This window comes from Glossina fuscipes, unplaced genomic scaffold (assembly GCF_014805625.2).
Source record: "Glossina fuscipes isolate IAEA_lab_2018 unplaced genomic scaffold, Yale_Gfus_2 28, whole genome shotgun sequence".
Classification (NCBI taxonomy): domain Eukaryota; kingdom Metazoa; phylum Arthropoda; class Insecta; order Diptera; family Glossinidae; genus Glossina; species Glossina fuscipes.
Genome location: NW_023998423.1, coordinates 10,771,342 through 10,785,978, shown reverse-complemented (window position 1 = coordinate 10,785,978; position 14,637 = coordinate 10,771,342).

Sequence of the window (14,637 nt, the reverse complement as noted above, 5' to 3'; positions counted from 1 at the left end):
TTAATTACATCCGTCTGTTGCAACTATAATAAGAAAATATTATATGAGAAAATTTTTTAATTAAATATTTGCTTATAATGACAAAATATAAGCTTTTGTTTTTATATTTTTGTGTTTGTTTTCAATTTTGTTTTTTTTTTTTTTGTTTTTATATAGATTTTTTATGCATTTTTTTATTTGCTATTTATGCGGGTGCATGTACTTATTTGTTGGCTGCCTTTTTAAATCATAAATTTTCTTTTGATGCATATTTCTTCTCTTCGTTAGGATCATAAAATTAAAATAATTGCTTCGCTGAACTAATTAGGAGACGTTCAGCTACTTAAGAGCATATTTGTTGATATGTTCATATTATAAATATGAAAACAAAAAAAAAAAAAACAAAAAAAAAAATTAAAAATAAAAATGAAACCATCTAACAAACTGTTCAAGCTGTTCAAGCGATTAATCATTCTTTGAAAAATAAAAAATTTATTTAAGCAATTAAACAAATTTTTAATAATAATAATATTTTTTTTGAAATTTTGTATTCACAACCGTGAATGTCGATTTATCCCTAAGGCTTACGACCATATGCATTTTACTCCTGCATTGACACTCTATCTAGCAGACTAGCTTTGCTTCGTCCATCATTCTCGTCAATAGCTGTAGAATTTTGCATATTTTCTTAGGGAATTTCTACACATCATACATAAATTTTGTAGCTTAGGAACGTTGTTTTCCAATGAAATTGACACTGACTGAGTTTTATTTTGACTATTGATGCCAAATATTAGCATGATACAGAGGTTACAATAAATATGATATGAAAACAAGTTAGTTTGCCTTATGACTAGTGGCTTGGCAACAACTGGCCAGGCTGATAGTCTGGCCCATTACTCTTATCAACTAACGTCAATGCGGATATGAAGGAAATTCTTTAAACAGGTTTACTCTTATTATTATTATTATTATTATTTTTTTTTTTTTTTGAGTCCCTCAGTCACTCTAATTTATATGTAAGATGAATTGCACACATCCAGTTGCTGCATAGTCGAACCGAGTGGATAAGAGTTCCAAGCACCGATTTGATGCTCGCGGGTTTAAATCTCAGTGCAGTTAGATCATTCCTAATCATAGCTCTAGTGTAAGTATACAAAACTTACGGATTACACACATTAGCCTGCGACCACTACCCCACTCCTTATAGCTTTCTTTTTCCCTATTTCTTTCTGATTATTACCCTAGTATATGCATAAGATGTGTTCACAAAAGAACTATTTTTTTCTAAAAATATTTGCTGAGTCATCAATATCTATATCAATATCTTCTTTAAAGTAATCCCTCCTAGGCATAAGACACACGTGCCAGCGACTTTTTCAATGCTTGAAGCACTTCCGATATGCACTTTCTGGTGCGGCCTTGAGCTCTTCCAGTGATGCTATCCTTATTACCTTCCACCGTTTCGAACCACCTCGGGTCAAGTTTACAAAGCAAAAAGGGAAATTTCCGGTGAAATTAATTTCGAGTTTACTTTGAATATTTACTACCTTTTTGAGTTCCATTGTAATAAAACACAATTTTTATTAATTCGTATTTGGCGATCATCAGATGCAAATATGGTCATTTCCTTATGGAATATAAATTAATTAGACAACGTCTTCTAATTTTAAAAACGTGTTATGAAAATTAATGATCACTTAATCTAAACTTTTGGTAGAACAAAATTATCTCCTAAGTCTCTCATTAAGCGTTTGCACAACACGTTGAAGAAGTTGTACCTGTGTGCTTTATAAAATCGGGCTCTGATCATTCTGGCGGTTATAGACTACTAACAAGGCACGATAATTACTAATTGATAATAATTACTGGTTCAATAGAAATTAAATCAATAAAAATTATTTATTATAATAAAGTCGTTACACTAATCAGATTATAATACATCTAACGATGCAATTAGTTGACAAAGTATAACTAAGAACAACAATGAAAAGACAAAATATAATTACTACAGGGTGATCAAGTAAGCGCTACATATTTTTTACATCTCATACGAGTACATAGTTCTTATTAGATCACCCTATGCATTAGATTATTAAATTATGAAAATAATTAATTGGTAGGTACTCTAAGCACATTTGTGCTGACAATTGCTTTCATATTGAAGAGTGATGGCGGCGTCTACATTGTTATGCAGTATTAACAAAGAATAATTTTGACGACACATTAAGTACATCAATTCATTATACATCTGCATCATACTAACTGAATTTCCTCATACATATATATGCCTTTGTATCTAGATTATGGTTGAGTTTTTTCCCTTACTGGCGTCATGGCTTCTTTTGTAAAGTGATGAAAGAACATTTTTGACTTACTTATGGACAACGATCAGCAAATTTGTTGTTAAAGATGTAGTTCAGGTGACCATATTAATTAATTTCGCACGACATGAGCGTGGCAAGTAGCCATTTAATCAATCTCTATGACTTGATTTGCAACATGCGACGAGAAGTAATGTTTTCGCAAAATTCTTTACATACGTATTAACGTAAAATTATTAGGACGATCAAGTTTTTTAGACGAAGGTTCAGTTTCAAAGAAAAATTGATGGCGATACTAAAGGGGTTTGCTTTCTGTCTCGACCATTCTAAAACTTTGTAAAGAAGAAGAATCATAAGCAATTAGTAGTAAATAGTAAACCTATGCCTAATCATTTCCCTACAAATCTGCCAGAGATCAAAAGTAGATTAGTGCAATGCTCAGTAATATAAATTTCTATGAGGAGTCTTATAGACTACCTGGAATAATTTCCCCTATTGCCTACCAACACCGTGTGGTAAAGATTTTCCAGACGAAACTCAATAAGTCTAATCACCATAGAATTGAAACAAGAGTAAAACTCTAGCTTTTCTCACACGTATTAACCATTGCTATGAGAGAGAGGTGTTGAGAACTTAATGTTAATACAGTCGATGCATAGCATGGATCATACTTCGTTCACAGTCAATGTTCTCAAATAAAAAATATCTTTTGTGCATGCAGTGTCTTTCGATTTTACAATTAGACAATTAGACTTTGCAGCGCATTCTTTCAATTTATAAAGGTCGAGATCATATATTCGGTGGTTCTTCTTAACAGCATTTCATTATCTGAATCAGCGTTGGGTGTGCAAGAAGTGCGCTGAAATTGGCGCTTAACGCGTTCATTTTTTCCGAAGCTTGTACTCAACTTTGACATTAGCGTGTGTACGTCATAAATATCGCCCTTTTTACAAGCCGTAGTTAGTTGTAAATCAAAGGGCAAAGGGATGGAACAGAATGGATTTATGGAACTGCATATTATTTTGCCTTGGATTGGAAAAAAACCCAACTAAAGCAACACGATTTACGGGACCTTGTGTCCCTTTGTGGACCTTCGTATTCGTCCAGTCGTCGTCTTCGGGAATATCAAACCAAGAAATAAATTTCAATTTCACAATTCTCCTGATTGTCCGATTATTCCCCGGACCTGTTTCCTTCTGCTGAGCACTAATTCTGATCGATGCACTCGTTTGTTTAAAAGATCAGCTGGTCCCAAAAGTTGAAAATGCCTGCCTTTGAAATCAGAAAGTTTTCACCGCGAACGACAAAGATGAAAAGACCATCGATAGTGATCGTAAGCATTTCGATTATAAGGCTTTGTAACAAGTATGTTGAAATAAATTTCAATTTTATCAAAAGATGCAGAGAATAGTTTGGGTATACTCTAAAGAGATAAATTTTCGTGATAAATAACAAAACGGTTTTTATTGAAGCTTCTTATTCATTGATGAAAAACATTGATGAACATTGCAGTGCTTTTTCATATTTTTTTTACGTATTAATCTTTGTATTCAGCAAATGCAAGCAGATAGGAAAACGAACAATCGTATACTCATTCGGCGAAAGTTATACAAAGAAACGAAACGACAAACGTAATAAAATGCCTTACTCTCCAATCAAGCAACAATAATGTATGCCGTAGCATATGCATATCTATATCAGGCTTAGTCGATGCTTGTCTGTTGTTATCTCGGTACAGAAAGAGGCGACAGGATCGGTACCAGACTAATATTATTGTCTTTGAAACATTTTAAATTACAAATAATTAAAATGAAGATACAACAAGTAAGAAAATTGTATTCGGTCGTGACCGAATCTTATATACCCATCACCGTAATTCTAGAAAAGAAAAAAAAATATGGGAACTAAATTTTCATGCCCTATAAAGTGGAGCGGGCACGGATAATTTTTTCTATTTTCGAAATTAGAGTTCTTGCAGTACAGGCGTATGGGCCTTATAGGCGAGTCCTTTAAAAAGTTTGCCTCTCCTATGTTTTTTTCTTTTCTCTAACGCGAGCGATTTATCACAGAGACTACACATTTGGGCAGGCGGATGGATAGACAGAAGAACAAGTGGACATTTTTAGATGCATTTCATATTTGAAATTAGCCAAGAATTTGTGTGCTTTATGGGGTATTGAAGCTTGTTTCTATATTGAAAAAAAGTAAAGTTTCAATCATTTTTTCAGTCAAATTTTTGTATTCTTTACAGATAGTACGGCATCACCCATAAAATATCTGTTCAAATTTTTGTATGATCATCTCTTATGGAAAGCAAAAGTGTTCTCAGTTTACTTGGTACTATGGGCGTACTCTTCGACCGATTTCGCCCATTTTCAATACTAACATGGGTGCAGGAATTTGCAATGTTTCTACCAAATTTTAATTCCGATATGACTAGCAAAATATGTACAGCAGATTTTAGACAGACGGACAGATGGACATGCCTAGATCGATTCAGAATTTGATACTGATCAAGACTATATATATTTTGTGGGATCTCCGAAACTTCCTTCTGGACATTGCAAACGTTTTCACAAAATGACCATATCTCTCGTCCTTGGGTGATGGGTATAATAAATGAAACATTTTAAAACGAGCCATATTTTGTACACGTGCGTTCAACCCCTTTATACAATCAACCCCAACAACTTCATGTAGTTTTCATCAAATTTTCTTGTGTGTTTTTTAGTGGATTGAGAAAGAGGAATACGCCAAACATATTCCATGCTGACGTCCGCACAAAATTGCCATAAAAGGCATAAAGAGAATCGCGTACAATATGTCAGTAAATTAAATGAAATGTTGCCAATAATGAGTATCGGAAGAAAGAAAACATGAAATTCTTTCCTTTAATTGAATCTTTTATAGGCACTTTTCACTTTCAGATGTCCTGGGGAATTTTGAAATTAAAAAGTTGGGCTTTTTACCAATCATTAACGCGGGCGTATACACGTATATTTTCGAACTATTCCTTGACTCGTTCACCTTCAATCGATACATATATATATATATATATACATATATAGGCGACACAGCCGTTTCCTTCCACAGCTCATGTCACTTACATGTGACATCTTTGTATCGATTTGAAAAATCTTGGAATGTGATGAACATTTTTTCCCAGGAGACCCTGGTGGAGGATGGGTTAAATTAAAATATTTATGCCAAATTTCTATGCTTTCGTTCAATTTTTCACTTGACAGCATCACTGCAGCAAACACCATGTAAACGAAGAAAAAAGGAAATGCAAGATTTTTTGCCATGTGTCATGTATGACTTCTTCGTGGTCTTATAAGTATAAGCAAATATGTAGTATTACTCCAGTTTTCTGTGAGGGGTGTAAGAAGCATGATGCTTGAGAGAAATTTAGACAACAATTATAAGTAAAATCCGAGCATTAAAGTTAAGCGTTTAAAGTCTAGCGCAAACTCGTTTTGCCTAAAATAAACAACAAACGAAAATTGGAAAAAATGTGCAAATAGTGATCAGTGAACATTTGTCTTGTTGAAGATTTTCGGTGACTATCGTAAGTATATGAATTTACATCAGCTATAAGCTAAATGCAATGATCATTTGCAAAATTTGTAAAATTCTTTAGAGCTTAGCAGCGGTAAACTTGGAGCCCAAAATTCTATTCCAGGTGGTCTGCTATCGAAAGTTCTTAGAGATAAGGTTATGATGCTTGCACGGATAGACGGGCAACTATTCTGTGCTGCTAAGCAACTCATAGAGTTTCGCAGATAAGCGGAATGTCATATCTTCCCTTCGCCATCCCCATCCATCGAATAACTACACATAATAATACCAATGAAGATATGACTGCGTATCCAATTAGCATCAAAACATTTAGTTCGATATGAATATAAAAGTTATCCCTTGTCTTCAACGTCACACTTAGTTAAGCCTACCATAATCACAAAAATGTTGTTACAGTATCGTCATAAGTAATGGAAAGGTGTTCTACACGCTACTAAGGATAGCTTTAGTGAATAATTGTAACAAGAAAATTTAAATGTGAGAAAAGTACTCGCTAGCGTACATATTTAATTCGTGTGCATTCGCTTGCTTATCGCCTGAACTGAACGCCTGTTAAAATGATGTAAAAACATAAATACACATGTTAGAGAGGACGAAAAGAAAAAAAATAAAAAAATGAACCAGAAAATCTTACTAAATTAACCGCCACCAGGACCTCCGAACTCCGACAAAACCATCGCCGTCAAGATTTAAGTACAAATAAATAAAAATAACATTTCAGTGTAATTCTGGTTAACTAAAGAAGCGAAAAAAAACGCCGTCGGCTTTTATTTTTACAGCACCTTTTTTTTTTGTTTTCTTCACTTTTTCAACATGTCTACGAAGAGTAAAAAAAAAAAAAGAAAAAAGGTTTTCTTTGCTAAAATCTGTTTTAAATTTTTTTAATTTTCATCTATATCCGTTTTAGCCTGATTATATTATAACAAGTAAAATCCTTTTCCTTTCGTCTTCCTGGACATCCTGGCAAAGGCAAGCGAGCTTGTCTGTGACAGAGTGAAATAGAGGGAAATAGAAAGAGAAAGAGAGAGAGAGAGAGAGAGCAAGAAAGAGAGCGTGGCGCAAAGTGTTTGTTTATTTGCCGGTTAAAGTGTTGACATTAAAATAATAATTTTAATTGCTTCAAATAACCGTTTCTTGTGCCCCCCCTCCTGTGCGACCCGCTTAGCGCTAAATAAGAAGTCATTTATATGGTTTTTGGGTATCCACAGTTAGGTCCAACGGCACCCGCAAAGGGTAATTAACATGTTGGTTAAATATATACTCGTTCTCACACATAATTCTCGTTAGCCATTTAATGTGTTTATCGAGTTCTACATTTTTTCTCTGGGTTTTTTTTTTTTTTTTTTTTTTTTTTTTTTTTGTTACTTCTTTCGGGTGTTGTTTTAAGGCGTTTTTAATACAACATTTTCCTACTTTTGTTATCCTTGCCGTATCCTCTTATGTAAAAAATTTAGAGGTTATAGAGGTTTCGGCTTAGCAATAAAAAAAGGGGATAATCAGTTTTTCTCTTTTAAGGGCTTTAATATGTTGTACAGGTTTTTGTATGTTTCGTCTACTTGGGATTTACTTTGTGTTGAGTGCGGTTGTGGTTCTGGTTAATACTAATTTTTTTTTTTTTTTATTTTATTTGTTATTTTTTTCCTTTTTTTATACATTCATGGTTTAACGTAAATAGCATTTAAACGATTCTTTTGGCCAATCTCGCTCTTGTTGTTATTGTTTTAGCTTAACTTACATTAACGATATCTCTTTTCTATTTTTTTTTTCCTTTTTCTCGTTCTAAATAGCGACTCATTTAGCGGGTTTTGCAGTTCTTTTTAACACATTTTTCCACACCTCAGCATGGAATTTTAATTTATTTATTTGTTATTTCTTTCCATCTTTTTAGCTATTAATTAAAGATATTTTACACATTTTTTTCTTAAACTTAATTTTTATTTATTTATTTTTTTTTTGCTCTCTCTCTCTATCTCTCTCTCTCTCTTTCGTTCAATAATTTAAGTATTTTTACAATTGAACGGATATAAATTCAAAATGACTTCAAGTCACTTATTAGCTGCTTATCATTTATAATTGCGACAGTTATTATTATATACTATCTTTATTAACTAATTCTTTTAAAAAAGGAAAGGTGTCCTATATGCAGAATGACATAATTCAAAGCCAATATAAAAAGTATATATGATGCTTACATTTTTTTGCTGATTCCGAAGTTGATAATAGACCCTGTTACAATTCGACAGGTCTTGAAGTGCCTCGGTTCACTACATTTGCTTATTGAGTCGTAGCCCTTGGGGAGCTGCAGACGATATTATTGTTCCTTCGCTTTGATTCATTTTTTTTACTTTCCTTTGCCGCTTCGTTGGTGGTATTATTATTAATAATTTAGCCAGAGCAGTAAATGCAACAACTAAAGTCTTAAGGATGTAAGGACATCGGCTTTATTGAAATCTCTACCGCACTTGAGATTTGAACCTATTATCGTCGAGTTATCAGTGGAGATTCTTTACCTTCTCGGCCACTCTGCCGGAATATTTTATTACTATCATCATGAATTTCTATATTTCTGAGTTAACTGCTACGAATTTACCCAGCCCGGGCTGTTTTACACTAAGGGAATGGATTCAACTATTCGGTATTTAGTACTCTTGATACTTTTGTGATTTATTTCTTCTATTATTTTAGCATTTGGGCTTGTTCGAGTTGCGGGTAAAGTTGGCAGCACCACTTTTAGTGCCTTCTGCAATACATTATATATATCTAAGCACTTTGGGCGTTTTATTCCCGTTTTTAGCATTCATATCTTGCATCTCTTTAGACAGCAGGAGGATGACGTCAAACGATTTGTAACGCCCACAAGCAAGCATCAGACACCCCTTAAAGTATACATATTCTTCGTAAAATTCTGAATCGATTTAAGCATGTCCGTCTGTTCATCTGTGTAATGCCTGTTAAACACATTTTCACTCATTAGTCATGAACCATAGCAGATAAATATACAGCAATTTGGGGATATTTTCTATGGGCGATGTTGTAGTACCAGTACAAAAATAGAAAAAATTGGCCACGCCTACCCGATATAATAGTGTATCATTAAATTTAATTTCTTTCAATATCTTTATAACGCCCAGATACAAGTAGAAGTTCTTGGCCAGTTACGAATTTGGAAAACACCTAAGCATGTCCTGCTATTCGTCTATCCGCCTGCCCAAGTATCTATGGTAAACATCCCCCGTTAGCGAAAATTACGATATCGACCCTAAATTTGTAAAAGAATTTGGAAGTGACCGAAACTTTTCAAAGCCACACCTACAGCATCCACGCGCCTATGCGGCAAGCCCTTTTATTTTAAAAATACAAAAATGCGCCTCATCCCCCTCTATATTGTAGAGTTTGAAATTTAGTGCTTTTACTTTTTTGATCTTATTAGAATAACGGTGATGGGTATTGAAAATTCGGTCACGATCGAAAATAATTTTCTTATTTGTTATAATTGTTAGAAAGTAGAATAACGCCTCCGTTCGAATTTGTTTGGTATTTGAACCAGGTTCGAATCAATCTGATGCATTGTGGTAAACATTACATATCGTCAACCTTAGTGCAAATGCTTCACATAACTTTTACTTGTTTTTACGCAATTTTTCATTGTTTTCTTATAAGCTTTTCTTTGTACCGCAAGATAAAGTGCCTAAAAACATTGAATATAAACAATATCGCCGACAACTTCCTTAAAAAACATAAACAACTTTGTAATAAGCTACTAAAAAATGATTAGCAACGTACACACATGAATAAACATCTATCTATGTATTGCACATATCATATACCATTAACTGACAGATATAAACATAGCGCAAAACACAAAACTATATATTACTTTAACTTAAATGCAGGGAGAGAGAAAAATAAAGAGCGAAAAAAGATAAAAATACAAAAACGTGAATAAAAAAAAAAAAAAAAAAAAAAAAAAGACCGGTCATAAAAACAATTTGTAACGGCTACAACAAATGGGCAACAACAAAAACAACAACAATTAAGAACAGCAGTAACTGCAAGTTGATGACGTGTCAACGTGAATATAGTGGAAGGAAGGAAGATACATGCCACACTTGAACACCCGCACGTACACACGTTCACATAAAATGTATATATAAAAATGTATGAAAATAAAAAAAAAATAAAAAAAAAATGAAAATTTACTTAACTTATATGTTGGTAGTGGCGCTTTACAGCATAAACCCATATTGCTTTGATGGGCATTTCGTGCGGTTTTTATTATGTTTAAATAAAAGACAAACAAACATAGAAGACGCCTTCTTCTTCCGCTTTCTTGAGTTATAAAGCATGGCATAAAATAACAACAATAAAAGCAACATATGTTTTAAAATCATTTTGTATTTATAGCATAATACAAATAATACAAAATCTTAAGAAAGAACAAAAAAAACTTTCGGTACGCGGTGGAGCGTCAACAACATCGTCGTAGTCGTCATCATCATCATCATTATAAAATGTCGTCACTAGTTTTATCGTAACACTAATAGAGTACACTACCACGTACTGAAGTACGTACCACTGGATGTATGTCATTCAGTCAGTCAGTCAGTCAGTTGTAAGAGCATTTAGTTAGTCAGTCAAATAAGTTACCGCACAGTTGCAAACAAACACAAACAACTTCTTATCCTCCGCTCTTTTCTTTTCCAAACGTTCTGTTTCATGCTTTTATGTGGTGCTCTTTATTTGCATGTGTATTTTTCGTTGACTTCTTAGTATTGGTTTACGCGTTTGACGCGCCTTTTTTTTATATATATATTTTTTTGTTATGCGGCACTGTGTTAAAAACCTTGGGTAACTTTCTGCTTATTGCTGTGCTGCTGGTATTTTACGCTGTTGTCATATGTTTGATTGTATCTGGCGAACGCGAACGAACAACAATCATCATCATTCTTTGTTGCTTTCTTCGACTGTCTCTCGTATGACGCTCACGATATGCTCATATGCTGGAGGTAGAATGAATGAAGTTCTTAACTTGAAAAGGGGCAAAGAAATAAATAATTGAAGCTCACAATAAAACTATATATATATATATACGAATGTTCCTTGTAAAAATTTAAATTGATAAATATATGATAGATGGTATCTGCCCGCATTTCTGTAAATAAGAGGAAAAAAAAATTTTAAAATTGGAATTCGGGGATTTAATAAAATTTCGGTAACACGATTCGGAAGAATAAAGTTTCATAACAAGCGAGGAGTTTCTTTTTAAATAAAGCGGTTACTAAGACATAATAAATTATTAGCAAGTATTTTGGGAAATTATCGAGAAAGTGATCCGATACGATCCGATTCCGAAACCGAAAGACGTTAGTAAACCAAATTTCATCAAAATATCTCAGCTCGTGAAGTGACAGGCAGGTAGACAGATGGAGACATCAATAGATAGACACACGGAGAGACAAGCTTAGAGCCAGACAATAATTACGAATCGATTGGCATAATAAACAGCCCGTTTATCTCAAGCTTACAAGAATACAAGACGGACGGACGGACAGAGAAACTTAGATTGATTCAGAAAGTGATTCTGAATCTGATTATACCCACTCAGCAAGTGAGCCTGAAACGATCAGTACAACAAAAAAAGTTGTTTTGTCTCAAGCATCTCTGAGTGCTGCAAAATTGTCTACCACAAGTAGTGTAGAGTATAAAGAAAGAAAAATTTTTTTTCTATTATTTATTATAATAATTCGTAATTAACATATTTGAATATATGCACTACGCATACATGCAGAAAATTAAATTATGTAGGCTGGCGTGAAAATATTTTCATAATTCACTCATATTGATTGTTTTTTGCAGGTTCTCAGCTCCAATTTTTCTATGTTTACTTACAAAGAGTAGAACATAAATCAAATTCCAAATAAGAAAAATTATTTAGCTTACGATCATTTTTATTAGAGAGATTAAAAATTGGCAAGTTCCTCAAACGAAAAAGCTAGCAAAGTCTCAAACTGTTGGATTTGATAATAAAATGAAGACCACTCTTAGCCTTGGGTTGTAAAAACAAGTCTCTGGAATATCTTAATTCATAGATAATCAATTTAACGATATATTCCAGCTTAAGGCTGTTCAAGATGCCAAAGCGAATTTATTCGGCATAAGTAATTTCACTTTAGTGAAACGAATAAAAGTTTCGGGTACCCCCGAATTATTTCACCTAATAATGAAATTTCCACTTGCGAGTTTTAATTTACAAAATCTTCATTTTTAGAATATTTCACCGTAAGTCGGGAATTTTGTAGCCAACGAACTCAAGTTAATGGCCTTAATTGAATACAATTCTTGTGCAATTATTAGAGGGATTACCATGATTTTAAAATAAACAAGAGAGTCTTTATAAAGAATCAGACTGAAATATCCTAATCTAGAACATACTTGTGCATGTTGCATGTTAAGCGTAATTACCTTGAAGTATTTTTGAAAGAAAACGAAACATCGGACATGAAAAGGGACCCCGCTTAAGACCGTTTAAGGGACCACATTAAAAGTTTGATCGAAAATTAAATCATGGTAGCTGTCTGGATAGACGGAAAATATGTTGCTTCCAAAGACCACGTAATTCGGTTCACTTCCAGCATCCTAACAAGAAGTTTGCGTCAAGAAAAATAACCAGGATCCTATAACCAGAATAACCAGAATACGCAGAAAAGCAAACAATGGTAGCAAAAACACTATAATGACGATAAGTCTTTGACACATCGTGGCAATCTATTGAAGCTGTCTTGAAAAATGAAGCGCCTTGCTAGTGCAATTTTGCCCGGCGCAACATTCGCTTGCCATTTCTTACGGACGTGATGCAACTTTTTAATTTGACAAACTTAGGAAAAAAACAATTTTGATTAAGAGTTTTGTCGATTGTGATCAGAATTTCAGTGAGCAGAAAATACTGAAAGAGAAAATTCCTCTAGGAATACGGAAATTGTTTATTTCTTTTATATTAAAATTTGGTTTATCTCTATTTCATTAAAAGGAGTTATTACGCTAATTCAAATCGAAATTGAAAACGACTTTTCTGCATTTAAATATAAGAAAAAAATGTGTTGTTGAAAAATCGGAAAAAAACCCGGAAAAATATCCAAAAACAGAAAAAAAAAATTCAGTGAAACAAAACATTCAGTATTTACTCCTTGTCTTCTTCTCCTGTAACCTATGGGCACATCCATCATCACGATAGCATTTGTAACTTAACTTATTGAGAGTGGGTGAGAAAAATTTAAGCTCATCGCCATTTATACAGAGCGTCGTTCACTTTAATAGTGATCATAAAGATAAGACAGTTCGAGCTGACTGTATATCTGACGAGAAGTCCGATGCTTGCTTTTATGCTGTATAAGTATTTAACTAGACTGTGTTATTATCTTAAAAACCTTTCAGAAAAAGTAAACATTAAATCTAAGATTAAATGACTATTCGGACGGTGTATGAAGGGTACCTTAGGATCCGTAATTCGAATTTTAACTTTCAATTACAAGAAAACCAGATTTGTTCATTATTTAAGGTGCGTATGTCAGTAAGTTAATCTACTTGATGAGAGATCGATTAGCTTCTTTTTTTTTTTGCTTCTAAATTTTATTGCGACATTTAGCAAACGTTCACCTTTGTCGCCGACCCCTGTTTTAAGGATTGTAAAATTTTTAACGACGACAAGCCCGGCATAGATTCGATAGAAATTAACTCATATTTCACCCTATTCACCCTAGTATTGCATACTGTACGATTCTATATATATATATATATATATATATGTTACGAAGGCAACGACAAAATTTCAAACACTTCTTCAATACTCCGATGGGTATAAAAAAAAAAATAAAAATAAAAAAATAGAAAAAAAGAAAAGCAAAAATCTCTGGCACACTTTTTCTTTACAATCTGCTTAAAAGCTTATCCTAAGAAAAAGTCTCAAACCGTTTACTAACACAGCACACACATGTCCGTACATAAGGACATACACTTTTATATAAACACAAATCAACAAACTCTGTATAAATAAAAAAAAAAAAAAGAGAGAATTCTGCAAACGATAAAAACGAAACGAAATCCAACACGGAGACATATCAACAAACTAACAAATGTGTAGACAAACAGACAGACGGAAGGACAAATAGACAAACAGATGTACTTACCTATGTAGCAAACAAACACATGCAGAAGGGGCAAAACAAACGGGAAACAAACTGTTTTTAAGTGAAAAACTCTGAACCTTTAGAGAGAATAAAAGACATTTTTGTAGACACTTGCCAGACACACTTTTCACAAAACACTCAAACTCCAGCTGAGGAGAGCAACAGCTACTACTGCTAGCAAGGAGAAAAATAAAATGAAAGCAAAAATAAAAATAAAAAAAATAAAAAAAATCTGATATAAGAGAAAAAAAAATAAAAATAAGAAAAAAAATAAAAGAAAAACAAAAACAAAAAAAAACACAACCCGGGCAACAGTAAAATGCATATTCCACACTTTCGTAGTATAAATAGTAATAGTAGCTGTGTGTTTATTATATATGTTTGTGTGTATGGCAGTTTATAAGAGTGGTAGCAAGGCAACAGATGCCAAGTGTTGGTAAAAGCACTACATTACGCTGCTGCCCCACAACATAACACACCAATACACATATTTGATATGATAAGGTATAAAAAATATGTTTGGTCGGCATTCTCCTGCTGCTGCTGCTGCTGCCGGTGGTGTTGCTGCTGCT